The sequence below is a fragment of the Panthera uncia genome, chromosome E1 (genome assembly GCF_023721935.1).
Source record: "Panthera uncia isolate 11264 chromosome E1, Puncia_PCG_1.0, whole genome shotgun sequence".
In the NCBI taxonomy this organism is placed as follows: Eukaryota; Metazoa; Chordata; class Mammalia; order Carnivora; family Felidae; genus Panthera; species Panthera uncia.
In genome coordinates, this window is record NC_064814.1 from 60,659,489 (window position 1) to 60,681,247 (window position 21,759).

General features: G+C 43.4%; 1 protein-coding gene across 2 annotated transcripts in view; it reads left to right on the forward strand.

Moving 5' to 3' along the window:
* Positions 1-21,759, forward strand: part of HMOX2 (heme oxygenase 2) — a 30,313-nt gene that overhangs the window by 3,425 nt on the left and 5,129 nt on the right. The window contains exon 1 of one of the 2 annotated variants that reach the window (XM_049637436.1): positions 11,392-11,713. The exons of the other annotated variant lie outside the window; for it this stretch is intronic. The gene's annotated coding sequence lies outside the window, so the exon portion shown is untranslated. Of the gene's footprint in view, positions 1-11,391; positions 11,714-21,759 lie in introns of those variants that run through there. 2 annotated transcript variants of the gene reach the window in all.

Sequence of the window (21,759 nt, forward strand, 5' to 3'; positions counted from 1 at the left end):
AGCTCAGGTCATGATCTCACGGTCCGTGAGTTCGAACCCCACGTCGGGCTCTGAGCTGATAGCTCAGAGCCTGGAGCCTGCTTCCAATTCTGTGTCTCCCTCCCTCTCTGCCCCTCCCCTGTTCATGCTCTGTCTCTCTCTGTCTCAAAAATAAATAAACGTTAAAAAAAAAAAATTAAAAAAAAAAAAAGAAAATTGGAATTGTGTATTTATAATAAGTTTAGAATTCAGCTTGTAACTCCTTGGAGAGAAAAGAGATGAAAAATTATAAATTACCTACTGGTATGTTATTGGCCACAGTTAACTAGAAAGTTATAAATAGACATTTAATGCAATTTTTTTTTTTTGGTAAAGATTTTATTTTTAAGTTATCTCTACACCCATTGTCAGGCTGGAACACACAGCCCCGAGATAAAGAGTGCTCGCTCTTGCAACTGAGCCAGCTGGACGCCCCCCAATATTTTTTTCTTACAGTAGTCAATGAGAGAATTAAGAGCTCTGGATCACATCTTCTTTTGTGTTCAACACAGTGTGAGTTATGTGGTTTTTAACTAAATGTATCTGTTAGGTTTGTGCAAAAACATAAGATGAAAGCTTTGTCTTTTGTAATCTGAATAATTTCTCAGGATATTTTTGCAGTACTCAGAAGCAGTGCCATTAGTGATTAGCTTTTGGGAAGGAGGGAAAAGTAGGAAGGGAGAGACGGAGGAAGGAAGAGAGGGAGAGAGAGAGAGAGAGGAGGAGGAGGAGGGAAAGGAGGAAGGGAGGGGGAATTTTTAATTGGAACAGTTAATTGCTTGTACCAATGTCTTTCCTTTTTTTTTAAATGCTGGAAGATATTTCACTCTGGTGATCACTCAGGTGCCCTGTAATATTGTTCACCGTATGGTTTACTTTTTTTTTTTTTTTTTTTTTAATTTTTTTAATGTTTATTTTTGAGAAAGGGAAACAGAGTGCGAGTGTAGGAGGGGCAGAGAGAGGGAGACACAGAATCCAAAGCAGGCTCCAGGCTCTGAGCTATCAGCACAGAGCCTGACACAGGGCCCAAAGTCACAAACCCCAAGATCATGACCTGAGCCGAAATCAGACGCTTAACCCACTGAGCCACCCAGGCGTCCCTGGCTTACTTCTTTATATTGACTGAGTTTATTTACCATGAGATGTCTCCCATTGTATTACACATTTTAAAGCCAACTAACAAGGCAGCTAGGTCCCTCAGAAATTTCGTTTCTAAATTTCTAATAAATTTGACACAGTGTTGAACTACAGCAGCCCATAGCTGATGATCTGGCCTAGCAACGTTATGTGTATTTATGAATATGTGGTTACATTTATTTATATATATTGCAAGAAATCTTTTCTGAATGACCATTGTGTTTCCATTTAAGAATAACACTGGTTATTGGAGTTCACTATAGATAATTTAAAGGTGTACACCTATTGTAAAGGGAATCCATTTACAAACAGCCCATCAGAGAACTACATCCAAATCGCAATCATGGAGGACTGAAATGGAGCCAACAATGCTTTCTGGGTCGTCATATCAACGCATCTGTATTCAGACCTGGCAAAGCAATATTCTAAACTCTGAACTCAGCATTTCAAAATAGCAATTAAATTCATAAGGCTCTTATCAGTGAACAGGTTTTTTCTTATTGCTTTGATATAATTTTCAAAGGCTTTTTTATCAAACATGGCTTTGTCTTTGTGATAGATTTCTTTAAGCAGATATTGTAATAGTTATCCAAGAGTTGTCTAGTCCATTTGTGGAGTAGGATTTTCATCAGAGTGCATGTATTCTTGCTGTTTAATGATGTGATGTTGAGGAAGGTTCTTTTTTCAGATGTGTGTTTGAATGCCTCTATGAACATACACAGATAGACTGACTGACTGTTTGTACTTCAGAGTGGTTGAATTGTTGGGGTGCCTGGCTGGCTCAGTCAGTAGAGCACATGATTCTTGATCTTGGGGTTGTGAGCTCCAGGCCCATGTTGGGCTTAGAGCTTACTTAAAGAAAAAAAAAAAAAGTGATTGAATTGTTAAGCACAAAATTAAGCTAATCAATTGGTAACAATCTTTTTCACTCACAGCTGTTCAAAATTAGACAATTTTGTTTTGCATGTACATGTATGTATCCAAATACATACATATTCATTTGTATTAGAGTGAAAAATAAATGGTTTGTTTCTCCCAAAAAAGGAAATTGTGATGATATATTTTTGACCATGAGAAAAACATTTAAATCATTTGAACTGTAGTTTTTGTGTCTGAAAAATGGGGTTAATACTTAATGAAGTTAAGGTTAATATGTTAAAATACCTTTTGTGCCTTGAATGCTGCTTATGGAATCTAGGGCAGGGGTTTTCACACTTTTCTATTTGGGTAAGTTTGGGGGCCCGGGAATCTGTGCTTTTTAAGGTTTTTCATGTGATTCTTGTTTAGGGCCCCCTGTCACAAACACAGGCTGGACAGAAGTGGGAATGGACTGGCAAGAGGGTAGAGAAGTAAGTGAATGGGGTACATGAGGAAGGGGACGGCAGAAGAGGAAAGAAAGGGCTAATTGTTGCCTGGCGATAACTGCTGTCAGCTTGTATGCCAGAGGCCAAGCAAGTAGTCTCTTCTCTCTGCTTAGGGGAAAAATTAATTTTTGTCACACGAACAGATTTGTTTCTTTCCCAGGAGTATCATAGGCCTAATTATTGTCATAGTTCTCAGTAACTTTAAAAGGGCTTTGGAGAAGAATGGCATAACAGAGACAGGTGTCTCGCACCCTGCGTGCCTGACTTTTTGTAAGTACTCCCAGTGTCCTGCCTTTCTCCTGATGAGCTTTCTCAGTCTCAGAAGACTCAAGTTTCACGGTCTTGTTCTGTGGGTCAATGCCACAATTACCTGAGGGCTGTGGGAAGGCACTGGCATGATTTAAACAATCTGCCATTATGTTTTTGCTAACCTGATTGATTGGCCTGCCTCATCACTTGCTACGATGGGCAGATTTTTTATGCCAAACACTGGGACCCATAGTCTGACCATACAGGTGCACTAAAGTACTAAAGGAACTGATGAGACAGGATATTTGATTTGAAGCAGAACTGTCCTGGAAAATGTGGAACATAAGGTTCAGGTTTTGTTTTGTTTTTTGTTTTTTGTTTTTTTTTTTTTGAGAGAGAGCTCAAGTTGGGGAGGAGCAGAGAGGAGGGAGGGAGAGAGAGCGAATTCCAAGCAGACTCAGCACTGTCAGTGCAGAGCCCAATGCTGGGCTCTAATTCATGAAACATGAGATCATGGCGTGAGCCGAAGTCAGACACTTGACAGACTTAGCCACCCTTAGGCTCCGCCTAAGGCTCAGTCTTTAGCACTGTTGTCTGCACTGTACAATTAATGTTTATACTGTGGTACACCTTGTGTTATCTTCTTTCTCTTTCTTGATTGAAAGGTACTTAAAGTTCAAAACAGGGCCTTAAGGCCTCTTAAGGTCTTAAATCACAGAGCCCATGAGCATTATAAATGTTTGGTGATGATGCTGTGGTGTGTCACTTGCCCAAGTGTAGCCATCCCTTTCCTTAGTTATTGGATCTGCTCTTCTCTATAGCAGGACCACTACACGCTGCTGCAGAGGAGCTCTTGTCACCTGGAATTATTTCCAGGACAGGCTGGAGGAGGGTGGGCAGGTGAAGGGAAAGAATTGGTGAGCAGAATTGTGTTTGGGTTGGGAGAGGAATCTAGGTAGTATTTGAAGGCAGTTGTAGTGAGTTGTCATTGACCTTCACTCCCTTGGTTTTCCACAGGAAGGCAAGGGGAGAGTCAGGATTTCTCTTTGTTTAGTAATAGGTGTCTCACTAATTAGGAAATAACTTTTAAACATTTTTTTAGATTTTTTTTTTTAATCTTCTGAGTAATCTCTACACCCAGTGTGGGTCTCAAACTCAAAACCCCGAGATCAAGAGTCACATGCTCCACCGACTGAGCCAGCCAGGAGCCCTTGGAAAGTAACTTTTAAAACACTCCATTCCTGTACCACACACTTGTGTTTTTGACAACCTCAGCAAAATTTACAGGTGTCTGTATTCAGTGTCATATTTGTCCTGCTTTTTGTGTTTGTGGAGTCATACTAGAGGACCTGAAAGGAGAAGAGTGGGGGTGATCAGGTTATTCTTTCTTGCTTTTATATTTGGCTTTTCCAGGGCATATGTCCAGTTTTAAAGAAGTTAACGTTCAGGTGCAAATGCCTAAGGTAGAAGGGCAAAGAAGCAGTGGCATCTGCCTCTTTGGCAGTATGTATTGCCTCTGTGGTGTACAGAGAATTGGCACTGAGGGGGTGTGCAAAACAGCAACAAACCCAGCATAGTCCTTGTTCACATGGAGTTGGCTGTCACCTTGGGGAGACTCAAAACTGTAAAATTGTAAGGTTTATGATAGTCTCTTGCACACAGTATTTTGAGAGGTCAGGGAAGTGAAGGGCTGAGAAAGAGAAAAGACAGGAGAACTTGAACTGAACCCATTGGGGTTAGGTAAAAGAATTCGAACAGAAAAGAAGGGAACTAAAGAGAGGGGAAACCCCTCTTTAATAACTATTCAGGGTTTCTTTAAAAACATTACTCACAAAGGGAATGTCTCTCATAAAGAGACTCTACTAGAGTAGGGATTCTTAACCTGAATTCTGGGTCCATGGGTAAACTTCAGGGGCTTGTGGTTGCTCTGGAATGGCATTGGCCACATTTTTTATATGCATTTGTCCTGGAGGATTTGAAGCTGTCATCTGATTCTCAAAGGGATTTGCAACCAAAAAAGTTACTGATTTTTCTATTCTGGCAAATACCCTTCCTACCCATCTTTAGAAGTACATGTCTCTGAATTTCTGTCTTCAGATGAGGAAGTAGTTGGGTGGAAAATTAGAGACAAACTATAGGATTCCTTTGTAAACAAACAGACATTAACTAAATACCAACTGTCATGGGACTTGCAAGAGTGCACATGCAAAGGACAGTGAGTTCTCACTGGTTCCCAGGAACAGGGCAGCTAAGCACTCTCACTTTCTAGTGTGGTTGAGACTCCAAGTCTGGCCTCAGAGACCTTACAGTCAAGTGTAGCTGATACAGAGGTACAATTAAGTAAGAGTATTGGGGATGGAGTGAATTGAAGACACAGAAACCACAGGTTTTTGGGAATGTCAAAATGTTTCAAGAAGCTGCTGGACTGTTGGAAACAAGGTGTGAAAGAGTATACGGAGCCCTGGCCCAGCAGTCAGAAAGCCATGGGCAGCTCTGAGAACAGTGGCTAATCCAGGGCCAGTTTCCTTCTGTTGCTTGGACACACACAGCCTAAGAGACTGTCCAAGAGCCACTGTCACTTAGCACACGTAGCAGGAAATGGAAGCTGTCTGTTTCAAAGCAAGTGACCTAGTTGCCCTAGACCACAGCCGGCAAACTAGGCTGAGCTCAGAATTCCTAAGGATGATGGAGGAGCTGAGCTCCTGAGTACCTGCCACCAAAGCCGCTATCAAGGCTTTATTTTTTATTTATTTAAATTCAGTAAGCTCTGCACCCAACGTGGGCCTTGAACTCATGACCTGGAAATCCGGAGTTGCATGGTCTACCTACTGAGCCAGCCAGGCACCCTGCACCACCACTTTAACTGTGGATGCTCCATTCACTATACAGTACTTGCTTTACATATTGGCCTTTTGTGTAGGGTTTGGTTTCGAAAAAGGGTTGAGATACCTCTTAGAGCCGAGGAGCCCACAGTCCCTGCCTTTCCTGGCCTATAAGCTGTTGAACATTTGCCCTCCCTATCTTGCCTACCTCTTTAACCTTAAAGTTATTCCTTCATTATTGCCTAATCATGTCCTTGGGCAACAGTGGATGTTCTGGGCTATTTGAATTTCTTTTTGATAATGATTAATAGAGACAGTGATGTTTGACCAGTTCTTGGGAACTCTTCAGAATTATAGGCACCTACTTCATGTATCTTTAACTCATGTAGTTTTGGGGGCTGCCTCATGGAAGAGGAACTTACTCAGTTTTATAGTGGCAAACTGCTGCTGTTGTTTTTTCAGTAAGTTGTGATCCCTGTAGCATTTTGCTTTATGCCCTGGCAATAATGATAACCTAATTCCTTGGTGTATTTCCTCCAAAATGTGCTTAGAAACAGGATATGGGCTTATTAGGAGGTTGTACAGCTATTGCCTTCTTTAGGTTGGCCGCTTTGCTGGAGTAACAGACATGAAGAAAATGGTCCTGTGCATCCCTTCTCTCTAAAGCCAGCTGGAGGAATAAAGCGTTTTTATATGGAGGTAGACATCAGGAAGTTTCAGGTAGTTTGTGCTTGCCTGGGGTGGTGGAGTGCTGGCAAGTGTTTGTTACCTTGACTGTTAAAATTTTGCCTATCATTTCTTTAAAAAGAAGGTGGGGGAGGGGGTGGTGCAGTAAGGCCAAGTGCTCTGCTCCCAGTCAGGCTTTCACAGTCCTTAAAACAAAATCTAAAAGGTGTGTTCTCAGTATCTGTATCTGTGGCATGTAAGGAAGCCACTTCGAAACCAGTGCAAACCCAGCATTTCTCCTTCAAACGTGAAACTATTATTATTTTTTTAATTTAAAAAAAATTTTTTAATGTTTTTTCATTTTTGAAAGACGGAGAGACACAGAGCACAAGCAGGGGTGGAGCAGAGAGAGAGGGGGACACAGAATCTGAAGCAGGCTCCAGGCTCTGAGCTGTCAGCACAGAGCCCGACGCAGGGCTCGAACTCAAGAACTGTGAGATCATGACCTGAGCCGAAGTCAGATGCTCAACCGACTGAGCCACCCAGGCACCCTGAAACTATTATTTGAGCACAAAGTATTATATGCTTGGTCTCCCCACATGGCCATTCTCATCTCTCACCATCAGTAGAAATTTCTCCAGTAAAAACACTGCTCAAAAATGCTTACTCACCAGCCATTTTTCTTATTTCCAGGCTTCATTTTTAACTGTCGTATTTGTCATCCGCTCTTTGAGAATAATCTTGATTTTGAGAATACCTCAAATTCTGGAAATCATTCATTGACTCAGCAAACCCTGATTGGGTGCCCTGTGTTGGGTGGTAGGAGGGAAAGATAAATAAACTATAATCTGGAATGGAAATAAATAAATACTGTCATGGGATACAAGTGCTATGGTAGATTGTAAAAGGCTTGGTTAGATCGCTGTTAATATAATATCAGGCCTCCAAGATGATCAAGTTCGTTGTTTTCTAGGCCTTATTTTTAGAAGTAGCACAACCCCATTTTGGGAGGAAGTATAGCAAGGAATAGGGGAGTTGCTCCAGCTGAAACAGATGGGGGAAGCCCACAGCTTTTCCTGCTATGCCTCATGTTAAATGCCATCCTCCCTGCAGCTTCCTGAGGAATGCCTCTCATTTTATAAATGAGGATGTTGGAGTTCTAGGGAAGTCATAAAATGTAGTTAGCCAGTGTGGGCTTGGTCGTAGAACTTTAGTTCTCCTGATTCCTAGCTTACTTGTCAGTCACACACCAGACCGCTAAACAGTCATTAGATTTCTTCCAGTTTTTTGTTCCATTCCACAAAGAAGTCAGTAAACACATTTCTTTCAGGGGCTTCACCTCTGCCTGGCTTTGTTACAGAGCTTTAAAGGTTTTGCCTCCTAGTGATCCAAATACAAATCAGTCCTATTCCCAGGAAGGTACTGTGACCCCTTTCATTGTGATCTGTGGACAGTGCCAAGTTGCCCCATTTGGTAACAGCCTCTTCTGTTTTCTGGTCGAAATTCAGTTTCCCCAGAAATCTCTGTAAAGGATATTTGATAAAGGTGTGACAAACAGTGTGAAGCATAGTGCCAGAATCTCATATGTCTCTGTAAACTACTGAAGGGACAGGAAGAGTATTAGATGCATGTCCTTTCTTGAATGACCTTAGCACTGCTTCTGAGATTCAAGCAGAGTTCCTCAGCCTTGGTGCTGTTGACATTTTGGGCTGGATAACAGTTTGTAGTGGTGGTGGGTGTGTGCGTATGTGTACACACGTGTGCATGAATGTACTTGTGTTTGTGCTTTCTGTGCATTGCAGGATGTTGAGCAGCATCCCTGGCCTCTACCCACTAGGTACCAGTTGAGTGGCCAAACCCCCTCCCCTTCCCACTTATGATAATCAAACGTGTCTCCAGACATTTCCGGATAACCCCTGGGCAATCCTGGGCAGAGCAGGCGGTGGGGAGGCGTTGCCAAAATGGTCCCCAAGCTGAGAACCATTGGGTTGGGGATTGAGTGTCATAAGATATAAGTGCAAATCAGATTGATTACAGAGTCAAGCAAATTTTTCAGTTATCTAAACCTTTATTTATAGTGATGAGCTACTCTAAAGAAATAAAACAATAACATGCCCTTGGCCTCCATCCTGACCCTCCACAGCATGAAGGGGCCTTTATCTAACTCATGTTCAGAGTGTCCCTGAAAGAGTTTGAACTTAGGTGATCATCTTCTTTTAGAGCCTTTGCAAAGTTTATTTTGCTAGAAATTCCAAGATTTTTCTGTTCCTTTCTTGGTATCTAGTGTTGTCAGAATGAAAACAGAGGTTCTTCACAGTGAGCCTTCAACTCAAAGTCTGTGACCCCAGTACAGATTTGACGTTGCCTGTAAGGGTTTTCACAGACAGGGGTATTTCCATTTCTTGTGTAAAAGTATATGGGAACATGTGTTAACTTTAAGTGGCCCTTTCTTCAGTTTGTTAATCAATGCTATACGATATGTCGCAGTTCTATAAGTAACTTATTTAATTCTCATTACATACCTTGCATAGTTGTTATTACTATCAGATAAAGAAACTGACCCTCCGAGAAGTTAAGTACCTGGTCCAAGGCCACCCAGCTGGTATGTGGCAGAACCAGGGTTTGCTCTCAGTTGTGCCTGACTAGAACCTGTGCCATTTATTTATTTATTTATTTATTTATTTATTATTTTTAACGCTTATTTATTTTTGAGACAGAGAGAGAGCATGAATGGGGTAGAGTCAGAGAGAGGGAGACACAGAATCCGAAGCAGGCTCCAGGCCCCAAGCTGGCAGCACAGAGCCTGACGCGGGGCTTGAACTCACGGACCATGAGATCATGACCTGAGCCAAAATCGGACGCTTAACTGAGTGAGCCACCCAGGCGCCCCTATTTTTTTTTAATATTTTTTAAATGTTTATTTATTTTTGAGAGACAGAGTGCATGTGGGGAGGGGCAGAGAGAGAGGGAGACACAGAATGTGAAGCAAGCTCCAGGCTCTGAGCTGTCATTATAGAGCCTGATGCGGGGCTCGAACCCGCAAACCATGAGATCATGCCGTAAGCTGAAGTCTGATGCTTTAACCGATTGAGCCACCCAGGCTCCCTGAGCCTGTGCCTTAACCATATCCCTACTCTACCTTTTGGCTTGTGTGCCAGTGTATTCTTTCTTGGCTGAGCTCAGTTCAGGTTAACATTTGTTAGGTGCCTGCTACAGGTCAACTCTGCAGATCATGCAATTCAGCCATTGCCTCACCTCCTTCTATGTCATGTCAGCATACTAGCATTGTGCTGTGTAGAAAGGACTTGTATGGATATGTCTGCTATTAGATGTGTTGAACCCATCTTATAGAAACTTTCAGGTGGAGGCATTCAGTCTCCATGTCATAGGATGTATACTGAGATACAGATACTTACATTTGTGTCTAAATTAATAGTATCAACATGGATGGGCCCAGAGGGTATTATACTAAGTGAAATAAATAAGGCAGAGAAAGACAAATAATGTATGATTTCACTTATATGTAGAATCTGAAAAACAAAACTAATAAAACAGAAACAGGCTTGTAAATACAGAGAACAAACTAATGATTGTAAGAGGGAAGGGGGAGATGGGATGGGTGAAATAGGTGAAGGGGATTAAGCAGTACCAATTTCCAGTTATAAAATAAGTAAGTCATAGGAATGTACAGTATAGTTTATGAATTATAGTCAGTAACATTGTAATAACTTTGTATGGTGACAGATGGTAACTACACTTAACAAGGTGATCATTTTGTAATGTATATAAATGTTGAATCCCTGTGTTGTACCTGAAACTAACACAATATTGTATGTCAACTATACTTGAATAAAAAGAAAAGAATTAACAGGCACATATGGCATTTATGCAGACATTGAGTTATTGCCACAACTGTTGCATGGAGAGATCGTGTCCTGGGAACTTCATACTAATGAGGAAAAGAAACCTCATGGTTGTAGAAATTTCACAGATCAGGCAGAGTAATTAATGCATGATGATCTGTTACTTTTTCCCCTCTATGCTAAAAGGCTTCGTTGAACAGCTGGAATATCTAGAGTTTAAGGGCATTTTGCTAAGTAACACCCTGTATCACTTTGATTTTTCTGCCTTTTAAAAAAGCATGGTTTTGGGGTGCCTGGGTGGTTCAGTCGGGTAAGCGTCCGACTTCGGCTCAGGTTGTGATCTCAAGGTTCATGGGTTTGAGCCCCGTGTTCAGTTCTGTGGTGACGGCTTAGAGCCTGGAGTCTGCTTCGGATTCTGTCTACCTCTCTCTCTGTCCCTCCCTTGCCTGTGCTTTATCTCTCAAAGATGAATAATAAACATTTTAAAAACTAAAGAAAAATAAAAGAGCATGGTTTTGAGGTTACAGTAAAGTTTATGACTGTCTTGCCTTTTAAGGATTATCCCTGTAAATTGGCTCTTATTCTGAGAGATTTTTTAGAATAGACGAGAGGGCCACTGTTAAAACTAACTGTGGTAATTTCACATTACTTACAACATGTTTTCTCCGTACTCTGGCCCCTGGCTACTCTTATGGGACTTTGTCATTCGTGTACAAATGAGGCTAGATATACTGAGAGAGGAAAATAACTAGAGCCTCCATTCCAAGGAGCTCTTGTCACCTTGTTCACTAATACAGGGAGCCAGAGTAGGCAGCAGCAGGCTGACTGGTCTGTACCCCTTACCCTTCTACCAGTGGAGGTAGGGCCTGCTGGGAAAGCTGAACTCCTTACTCTGAGAAAGTCCTAGTAGCCACTGTTGCTGGTTCCCTGCTGCCATAGACCAAGCCTTTGTAGGATGGAACCAGCCTCTTGGAGTTAGCAATTCTGAGTCTGGGCTTGCTTCCTTGCCCGCCACTCCACCCACCCACCTCTTCCCCTGCTGTCAGAATCTAGACAGTCATTGTGAAAAAGCCTGGGAATAATACTTGCCTCTGGACCTATCCCTTATAGGTCCAAAGTGAGATTATAGGAGCCACCTTGTTAGATTGACCAATACCTTGGCCTATGGAGCTGCTAATCTTATATGAAGTTTATGTTGACACAGTTCTATCCATTGCACTACTTTTTTCAAGTAGACATATATTTTCAGTAGACAAAGATGGGACTGAATAGATTTTAAACACAACACATGGAGGACACACTTATAGATTCTTGAAACCAGATCTCCTGTTTTTTTGTAGTTACCATGGCGATGGGTGCTATAGAGATGTGCAGACCTTACTGTGACCTCTTCTTGGTGCAGGGATGCCTGGCTTCATTGTCCAGCTGGGCCTGGCAAGTCTGGCTGGTTCCCTCCATGCCCTGAGAGGTGGAGGTGCCGTCTTCCCCTCTGGGACCAGCTGTCTCCAGTCTTGGCCTGCCCTGCTGGTCCATTAAAAGCAGGGCTCGCCAGGGAACAATCTTCTCGGGTTGCCTGTAATCTGAGTGAGCCAAGGTAAGTGTTGTAGGATGGGCAGCAGCAGCTTCTGAAGCTTCCAGTGGGAGCCTGGGCATTTACTTCTCAGAAATCATAGGATTGAGCTAATGTTTCATACTAAAAACAAAAACAAAAACAAAAAACAAAAACCCAAATGACAATCAGTGGTTTAGAAAACCCCTCCACTGCACACATAAATGCAGTATAGTACAGCCTCATTTTCCATTTGTTAGTAGTCTGTGGTGACATCATACTGATTTCACATGCATGTTAGCTGGGACATAGGACGAATGACCTTGCATTCAGAAGGACTCCGGCTTGGTCCCAACTCCACTATTAACTTTCTAAATGACGTTGGACATATCACTTAAATCTCTCACTCTTCATTCCTTCATGGTCAATTGGACCCTGCTTGGAAGTGACTTAGCCTGGTGTGCCCAGGTGTGTTAGACTTCAGTCTGGTGCTTTGTCTGTATCACCCTCCCAGGGTGAACTCAAGGACCTTCTGTGCTTTTTGAGGTTTTGAAGCACTCAAGGGGTGCTTTTGAGGTTCTGTTGAGTCTGTTTGTAGAGAGGGATACATCTGGAAGCTGGTAGCACTTCTAGGTTCTCCAAAAGGGGGATCCAGCAGAATGCACCCTGTTGAGCCACTGTCTGCCTCCACCCCCAAATGCTGTTCACAGTCCTCATCCACGAGAGAAGCTGAAGCCACATGTGACAACTGTTGCACCTGAGTGAAAGGGAATATGATGACTCTACTTAAGTCACAGGACACATGCTTTCAAGATTGTTCCAAAGTTAGAATCATTTTCACTTGATAGTACCTAGGGGTGACCCATGGTCATGTCAACATTTCCTCTGTTAACACCAGCCCTTGTGGGATGTCTGATGCCTGGGCTTTATTCTTACAAAATGTGGTCCTACCCATTTCAGAATTCAGTCAGGGCTTCTGATCCCACCCCAGATGCCTCTTATGGGAAAGGGTCTTCTTCCTCTCATCCCTGAGATCTGGTGTCTCATATGAGGTGAGGAGACACTCAGAACAGGGCAAGTCTTAATTTGTTTCATTTGTAGTAGGGAGTCTCTTTACCAGGACTTTGGCAGCATCAACAGTAGACTCCTGGCCCGTACTCTGAGCTCTTTTCAGTGCTTCAGGTGTCCTTCCTGGTGTCTGCTTTGAATGCTTGCTCTCTTGCATTTGGACATGCTACAGATGAGCACACCCCTGTCCTCGGTAAAAAGAAAGCCTGCAGAGCAGTCTTGGACTTCTGAGCGATGTCAGTTGTTGGGGTTACTAAGAGGCCGGTACTCTTGGACTAATTAGTAGTTGTATTGCATTCTGGTTGCTTATTGTCCAGATGTGCAAAAAATGGGTGTTTAATAAATCTGATGCAAGAATTTTGTGTCCCTAGAGTCTCTACTTTTCCAGGATTCTTTGTCTGAAACTGCTCTTTATCAAGAGGTTAATAGTCATCCAGTCAGTGAACTGTGGGATTGAATTCACCCAGTGATTAAAGTGAAAAGGATGAAGGTTGTGTGTAAGATTTCCTGAGCAGTGGCAGCGCCAGGGTTCAGAGGAGACCTCAGGCCATGTATTGTATAAACTCAGAAGCTGTTGACCTAGACAACCTGGTTTCCTCAGAGTTTTGGGGAGGCCCCACTTGCATTCTAGCCTCCCTGAGGTCTGGGAGCAAAGCAGAGCCAGTTAAGTGGCTGTTGACCTGAGGCAGATGGCACTTCTCTGCCTGTCCATTTCCTGAGTGGCCTGCAAAACTGGTGCTTGGTGAGGGGCTGGATTTCAAACAGTATTAAGGAAAACAAATTCTCCACACCACATCCAGGAACAGGGCTTCTTCCCCCTGTTGAGAGTTTCCTGGTGTCCTGATGAGGTTTGAAAAGCTCACTGGGAGTGTCTCCACGCAGACCAGCTGGTAAACAGTTCTGAGTCCCTTCTCAGTTCCTTTTGTAACACTTGTTAGGAAGTGGTTTCATGGTCATTATCTTACTTGATCCTCCAAATAGTCTTGTGGTATGGGACACTGGGCAGGTATTCATTCCTGCAGGTGAAAAATGTAGAGCTAGATTTGGAGGCTCTGAAGAGATTTATGCCTTCCTGCGCCCGGTTTCTGCCCTGCATAGTAGCTCTGCGGTTCTTTGTTCCCAGATCACGTATAGGGTTTGTAAGTAGGATGTTAGAATTTACTCTATTTACGTAGCACGTATCCAGAAAAGAATTTTTTCCCCCCCGAAAATAACTTTTGGGTAAACAACCAGTTGATGTATGTCTCCTGAGGCCTGATGGGACTTTGTGGAGCCATTAAGAATTGACTTGGGGCGCCTGGGTGGCGCAGTCGGTTAAGCGTCCGACTTCAGCCAGGTCACGATCTCGCGGTCCGTGAGTTCGAGCCACGCGTCAGACTCTGGGCTGATGGCTCGGAGCCTGGAGCCTGTTTCCGATTCTGTGTCTCCCTCTCTCTCTGCCCCTCCCCTGTTCATGCTCTGTCTCTCTCTGTCCCAAAAATAAATTAAAAAAAAAAACGTTGAAAAAAAAAAAAAAAAGAATTGACTTGGCCTGGGGAGCCTGGGTGGCTCAGTCGGTTAAGCGTCCCACTCTTGATTTCGGCTCTGGTCATTGATCTTACAGTTTGTAGGATTGAGCCTCTCATAGGGCTCCACACTGACAACACGGAGCCTGCTTGGGATTCTCTCTCCCTCGCTCTTTGCCCCTCCCCCTCTCCCTCTCTCAAAAAAAAAAGAAAAAGAAAAAAAAGAATTAACTTGGCCTGATTATGGTGTTGTTTTTCAAAATTTTTAAATGTTTATTTACTTTTGAGAGAGACAGAGTGTGAGCAGGATGGGCGGGGGGGTGGGGTGCGCAGGAATGGCAGGGGCAGGCAGAGAGAGGGAAACACAGAATCCGAAGCAGGCTCCAGGTTCTGAGCTGTTAGCACAGAGCCCAGCATGGGGCTCAAACTCACGAACCATGAGATCATAGCCTCAATTGAAGTCCGAGGCTTAACTGACTGAGCCACCCAGGCGCCCCTGATTATGGTATTGTTAAATGGAAACAGGTATTCTCCAGGTGCCTGGGTGACTAGGGTGCCTGGGTGGCTCGTTTGGTTAAGTGTCTGACTTCGGCTCAGATCATGATCTCCTAGCTCATGGGTTCGAGCCCCGCATTGGGCTCTGTGCCAACAGCTCAGAGCCTGGAGCCTGCTTCAGATTCTATGTCTCCCTCTCTCTCTCTCTGCCCCTCCCCCGCTTATTCTCTCTCTCTCTCCCTCTCTCCCTCTCTCCCTCTCTCTCCCTCCCCCTCTCCCTCCCTCCTTCAAAAATAAATAAACATTAAAAAGAAAAATTAAAAAAAAACAGGTATTCTCTCAAAGGTGAAAAGCCTTTAGAGCATATAAAGGAGGAACAGATCTTCTAATCCAGGAAAGAGAGTCTGGGATTCTTGTATTCTGTGTTTATCTAGAATCATTTATGGGGCACACAATGTACATGGTTTCTGTAAGAGGTAATACATTATTTTTGAACTGTGACCCTCCTAAATGTCAAAATATGTAAGTGGGTGAGGTGGGATCATAGACGAAGATGTATATAATTGAAAGGTATTTATTGAAACCAAAGAGTGGAAGACACACACACACACACACACACACACACACACAGAAAACCATGGGCTGCAGAAAAGAAGCTGCACCAATGACCAGAGGTAGACCTTTGGACAAAAGAAACTAGAGTCCTCTTCCAATGCTGGCTAAGAAAAGTAACCAGAGTCCAATGTAGTGCCTGCCCTTAGAGGCACATGGGTGAGGAGCAGCCTCCCTGGGCAAGGGGAGGATGGATGTGGAAATAGGCCTGTTTGGAGGGGTTGGAGTGGGGCAGGGAGCCAGTGCCCAGTTCTGATGTGGAGACAGCAGCTGAGGGCAGGGACTACAGGGGAGACCTGTAGGGAGGGGAGCAGCAGAGAAAACATAACACAGCCAGATAAACGCAGAAGCTAATCTCACTGGGCCCTAAGGGGTGAGAATGGTCTTGGCCAGCCTGAGGCATGGGAAATACAAACAAATCCTTAGTTAGAAAATCCAGACCCTAAGAGAGAGAGGAAGGGAAAGAAGGAGGGCAATCTGAAGAAAGATAAAACTAAATTTCATACCAGTTAGAGGCATAATACCCAATTAAAAATTTTTTTCCTAATTAAAATTTTTATTGTATTTGGTATTTTATCTATTTAGTTTTTTAAAGTAATCTCTAAACCCAACATGGAGCTGAAACTCAGAGCCCTAAAGTCAGGAGTTGCATCCTCTTCCAACTGAGCCAGCCAGGTGCCCCTGGTATTTAAAAAAAGTTTTTTTAATGTTTATTTTTATTTTTGAGAGAGAGAGACAGAATGAGAGTGGGTTGGGGCAGAGAGAGAGGGAGGCACAGAATCTGAAGCAGGCTCCAGGTTCTGAGCTATCAGCACAGAGCCTGACGCGAGGCTGGAACTCACGAGCTGTGAGATCATGACTTGAACCGAAGTCGGACGCCCAACTGACTGAGCCACCCAGGCACTCCATGCCCCTGGTATTTTAGAATTTAACCAATATTTTCTTGTCCCACACCCATTTAAGTTAGCTTTCTCAGTAGGCATTCTGTTTCTGCATCTATAACAGTTGTAGTTCAGGTTGGAGACTCCCCAGGGTGGGTTCTAAGTGATTTGGAACGTGGCATTGGACTCTGAGAAACTGAGCCTACGGGAGTCTTGATGATCTGTCTTGTAGGAAGCTTCTGGTTTACCTGGGGAAACAAGATGACAGCACTTGTGAAAGCCAAAGAATAATCTCTTATTAATGTGATGCTAGTTCTATACAGGAGTAAACTGAGCTGGGAACAGCCTTCTGGTAAGCAGGCAGGGACTCCTGGTGCCCAACCACAGCTGTTTAGTGGGGAGGGGTGGGAACTGTGGCAGAGCCATACAGGTGTCTGAGCAGCCGCTTTCCTTTTCCCTGTGGCTGTTTCCTTCTCTGTGCATGGGAATAACAACACTAGCTCATGTTGTGGGCATCTGTAGCTGGTAGCTGGTCACTGTCAATTCCAGAGTCAGGTGGGAGAATTGTTCTAATTCCAGGGAGCTGGTTGCAGTGCGTTTTCTTACCCCTTCCCCCACCTTGCTCTTTAGTGCTGGCTGAGCTCAGCAGTCTGCTCCCTTCTTCCTTGGCTTTCCATGGCAAAGAAGAATCAAAATGAAAAAGAATTGTTATAGGTTAGGTCTTTTTTGTGCCTTTTTGAATCACTAAATGGGGAATGAGTGATAATGTAGTCTGTCTGGTATCATTGCACTGAACTTACTGACTTCCTGAGGTTTGCAGGATGTGTGTCCATGGAGGAGGATTTAACATCTTTGAACACATGAGTTCTTTCAAAAGCCCTAGTGCCTTGAGCCTGCAAATTACCAGGAGCAAAGGCTTTGAACTGAGTGTTCTGGAACTCCTGGGCAGGTCCACAGGAACGATCTTTGCTGGAAGGAACATTGGTGATAGGAACATTGTTGCTGCTTCTATCAGACCTGATATGGGAGTGAAAACCTTTATCAGTCAGGTGAATAGGTAGTACAGGAGTTACGGAGGTATGGAGGTAGATTTTATAAACAGAGGGTCACAGTTTTCTGGAATTAAAACACAGAGGGCAGGTGGACCTTTCTGAAATTTGTAAGAGCAAAGTAATGGCCCAGGTGACTTCCTGTGGACTCGTGTAGTGCAGGATCTTAGCTGGTTTGCTTGGTCCATTTCCTCTCTCTTTCTCTCTCTCTGTCTGTCTCTGTCTCTCTCTCTCCTTCCCTCTCCCTTCCCCTCTTCCTCTCTCCCCTGCCTTTCTTCCCCCTTTTCAAGAGAATTTGGCCACTTTATATAAAAGAAGTAGCCAGTTTGCCAAAAAGTCAAATAACAAGTTTTATACTCTTTTGTTTTTATTGATTGATTGATAGCTTGATTGGAACTGGTACGTTGAGCTATATTTTTTTCTTTTTTCTTTAATATAATTTATTGTGTGTTTTATACTCTTAAATAGCTTTCCTGTTACTGTCAGTATACTTCAGTACTTTTTCTCTTTTTACTTACATACTTTTGTGCATGGTTGTAGTCAGCGTTTTGAGTCCTTTATTTAAAACAAGTTTATGTAGACTTTTCCATAGTGGTTGCAGCCTATCAACTTGTCCCAGCTGTGCCAGGATTCTATTGTTTGCTGTTGTTTGAGCAGTCCAACCCTGTATTATTAGGCTGTGTGACTTTTTTCTAACGTCATATTATGGCTACTTATCATTTTGGTACAGATTACTGTTAATCTTTTGGGATATTTTCTGTTGTTGTTTTTCCTGGTGGAGTGAGGCAGCTTCTCGATAATGGGAGGTTGAAGTCTAGAAAGGTTCTACATTTATGATTTGACCTCTGATTTTCTAGGGATTCCAGGGGATCCTGCAAAGAAAAAAGGATTCAGGCATAGAGGGCCAGTCAGACCAAATTTGGACACGTAGCTTTTCAGAAGTGAATTCTTTTTGTGACATTGCAAGGTGGCTTCTGAATGCTGTACTACCCAGCCACCCCCTTGAGGAACAGTGACCAGGCCACATGATGGACACAGGCCGCCCTACCTGGACCCTGCTCGTATGGGTTGAATGTGCTAATTGAGCCTTTCTCAGAGCATTCTTCCCATCTGTGCAGATGGTGCTTTGAGTCCACATTAAGGACTCCGTATTCCTTTTTTTTTTTTTTTTTAATTTTTTTTTTTTTTAACATTTATTTATTTTTGAGACAGAGAGAGACAGAGCATGAATGGGGGAGGGTCAGAGAGAGAGGGAGACACACAGAATCTGAAACAGGCTCCAGGCTTTGAGCAGTCAGCACAGAGCCCGACGCGGGGCTTGAACTCAACATACCGCGAGATCGTGACCTGAGCCGAAGTCGGACGCTTAACCAACTGAGCCACTCAGGCGCCCCTCTTCCTTTTTTAAAATATATTTATTTATTTTTGAGAGAGCACAAGCAGGGGAGGGGCAGAGAGGGAGACACAGAATCCGAAGCAGGCTCCAAGCTGTCAGCACAGAGCCTGACGCGGGGCTCGAACTCACAAACCATGAGATCATGGCCTGAGCCACAGTTGGATGCTTAACTGACTGAGCCACCCAGGCGCCCCATCTGTATTCTTCCTTCTGAGTGAAGTAGGCCAGTACCTATCTTTCCTTCAAAAACCAAATTGTTAAATCATGTTTTGAGTTTAGAAAACTATTGAAGTAGTCAACAGCAGAGTACTTTTTGTTGTCCACAGGTGCCACGTTGTTGGCAGGATGCATGAGATCATTGCCTGCCTGCTTTCTTTCCTTCGGATTTTTTTAAAGTTTTTATTTATGTAAGTAATCTGTACACCCAGCATGGGGCTTGAACTTACGATCCTGAGATGAAGAGTCGCATACTCTTCCGCCTGAGCCAGCCAGGCACCCCCCCCTTCCCCCACCTTTGGATTTTTAATTTAACAAGTGTTTGTTGAGAACTTGTTATTTCCCGGGCTCTGGAGCTCCAGCAATGAAACAGACACCTGTGGCCCTGCCCCTGGGGCCAGAGTTGGACCTCCCTTGAGTTGAGAGGAGGGGATTAGGGGCTCTAGGGCAGGACTGAGGTTGAAGAAGGTGAGAGGAAGGTGTGCCTGAAGACTGGCACAAAGTGCTGATGAGGAGGCATCTGTGGCAGCCTGCTTTCCCTCCCCCTTTCATATTTGTAAGAGAAGCAAAAGGTCCTGTTGGTCGAGCAAGACTACACCCTCCCAGAGTGTGCAGTCATTATCAAACAAAACAATTAATGATCAGATTGAATAACATATATAATGACTGTTGTGCAGCATGATAATTAGGTGCAGAAAGTTTACCTAAGTTACTGCCGCTGGTAAACCTAGGGCAGCCCGATTGCACACTTGTTCTTGTGTTTGCCTACTTTCAGTTTCACCTGCAGGCAGCATGGGAGGTGCAGTCCTAAGGTACCTGGGGTACCTTCAGCATGGCCATGTGGGCCTGCCACCTGTCTAGAGGCTCTGGGACCTTTTACTCTCCCCTCTTCCCTCTACTGGGTGGCCCATCCAGCACCTTCTCTTAGCAGCCTGAGGGCCGACTGGCCTGAGATAAATCTTGGCTCTGAGGGTCCTCATGGGCATAGAGCCCAGATGTTCTTTCTTAAGTCTGTAAAAGGAGGTCAGCATGGACAAGCTGGTGTGAGGCTTATTCTGCAGCCGACAAAGTCTGCCTTGGCCCCTTGGTAAAAGGACACAGGATGCATAGCTGGGCACCCTTATGCCATCTCTATGATCTGTCCCATTTTACTTTGTTTACATTGTTCCTTGATCCAGAGGCCCTTCCTCTCCTCCACCCTAAATCCTGTATGGTGTTGAGGGACCTGGGTAAGCACCCCCCCCCCCTTCTCCAGGAAGCCTTTCTGAATAGCCTTCTCTCCATGTGATGACCACCTACTTTCACATCCTGGACTTAACGTTAATGAACCATAGCGTTCATCAGCATTATTAGAGATGAAAGTATATGTGATTTGGGAGTCAAGAGAAGGTCCCATTTTCTATATATTCTGTTTTTCTTTTTCCAGCTTTATTGAGGTATAGTTGACAAGTAAAATTATAATATATTTCGTGGTGCCTGGGTGGCTCAGTTGGTTAAGCATCCGACTTCGGCTCAGGTCATGATCTTGTGGTTTGTGGGTTCAAGCCCTGTGTCAGGCTCTGTGCTGACAGCTTCAGAGCCTGGAGCCTGCTTTGGATTTGTGTCCCCCTCTCTCTCTGCCCCTCCCCTGCTGGCATTCTGTCTCTCTTCCTCTCTCTCCCAAAAATAAATAAGCATTAAAAAATTTTTTTGTTGAGGGTGACTGGGTGGCTCTGTCAGTTAAACATCCATCTTTGGTCAGGTCATAATTTCACAGTTTGTGAGTTTGAGCCCAGCATCCTGCTCTGTGCTGACAGCTCAGAGCCTGGAGCCTGCTTCAGATTCTGTCTCCCTCTCTCTGCCCTTCCCCAGATCACGCTCTCTTTCTCTCTCTCAAAATTAAATAAACATGAAAAATTTTATTTAAAAAATTAAATTATAATATATTTAAAGTATACAATGTGATTTATAATTATGGATTCTCATAATTGAATGAACATCTATCACCTCAAATATTTTTCTGTGACAACGCTTAAAAGCTACATTTCTTAGCAAATTTCAGTTATGCAGTAAAGTATTATTAACTCTAGTCACCATGCTGTTCACAGATCCTCAGGTCTTATTCGTCTTACAACTGAAAATTTGTACCCTTTTACCAACATCTCCCTATTGCTCCCACCCTTATCCCCTGGCAACTACCATTCTACCCTCTGTTTTTATGACTTAAGCCTCTTTTTTTAGATTCCACAAACAAATGATACCTTGCATGTCTTTGTCTGGCTTATTTCACTTTCTGCTATTTATTTTCTAAGCATTCTAGGACAACAGCAGTTAAGCCTCAGTCAAAATACAAAGGCAATCATATCTACTATTTAGTGAGTGCTTACCATGTGGTAGGCACTGTGCTAAAAGCCTTATCTTCCCTGTTCTCACTTAATCCTGTCAATCCCACTGTATAAATGCTAAATATAAAGGTTCAGAAAGAGCATGCTGAGCAAACCATGTATTATAATATCCCAAAAGATAAGATGTAATTACATGTCTGGAGAAAACTCAGGATACGTACTAATGTTAACAGTGAGTGTATCTGTGGAGTGAGTTAGAGTGATTTTTATTTTTATTATTATTTTTATTTATTTATTTATTTTTTATTTTTTAATTTTTATTTTCTTCTTTAAACCTTCAAAGGACCATTACTTACACTTTTTTTGTCCCCCCTTGACACCTGTTTCTGGGTAGAGCATGTAGAAAATGCTCAGTAAATAGATACTGGTTGAGGTAGGAAAATAAAGACCTCTTCTTTCCTTGGCTTGATTGGGTAGTTCTGGTTTCGGGAGTTACACTAGTAACTGGTGAACTGTGCTGCTGTTCATCTGGAAAGTTTCCCAGA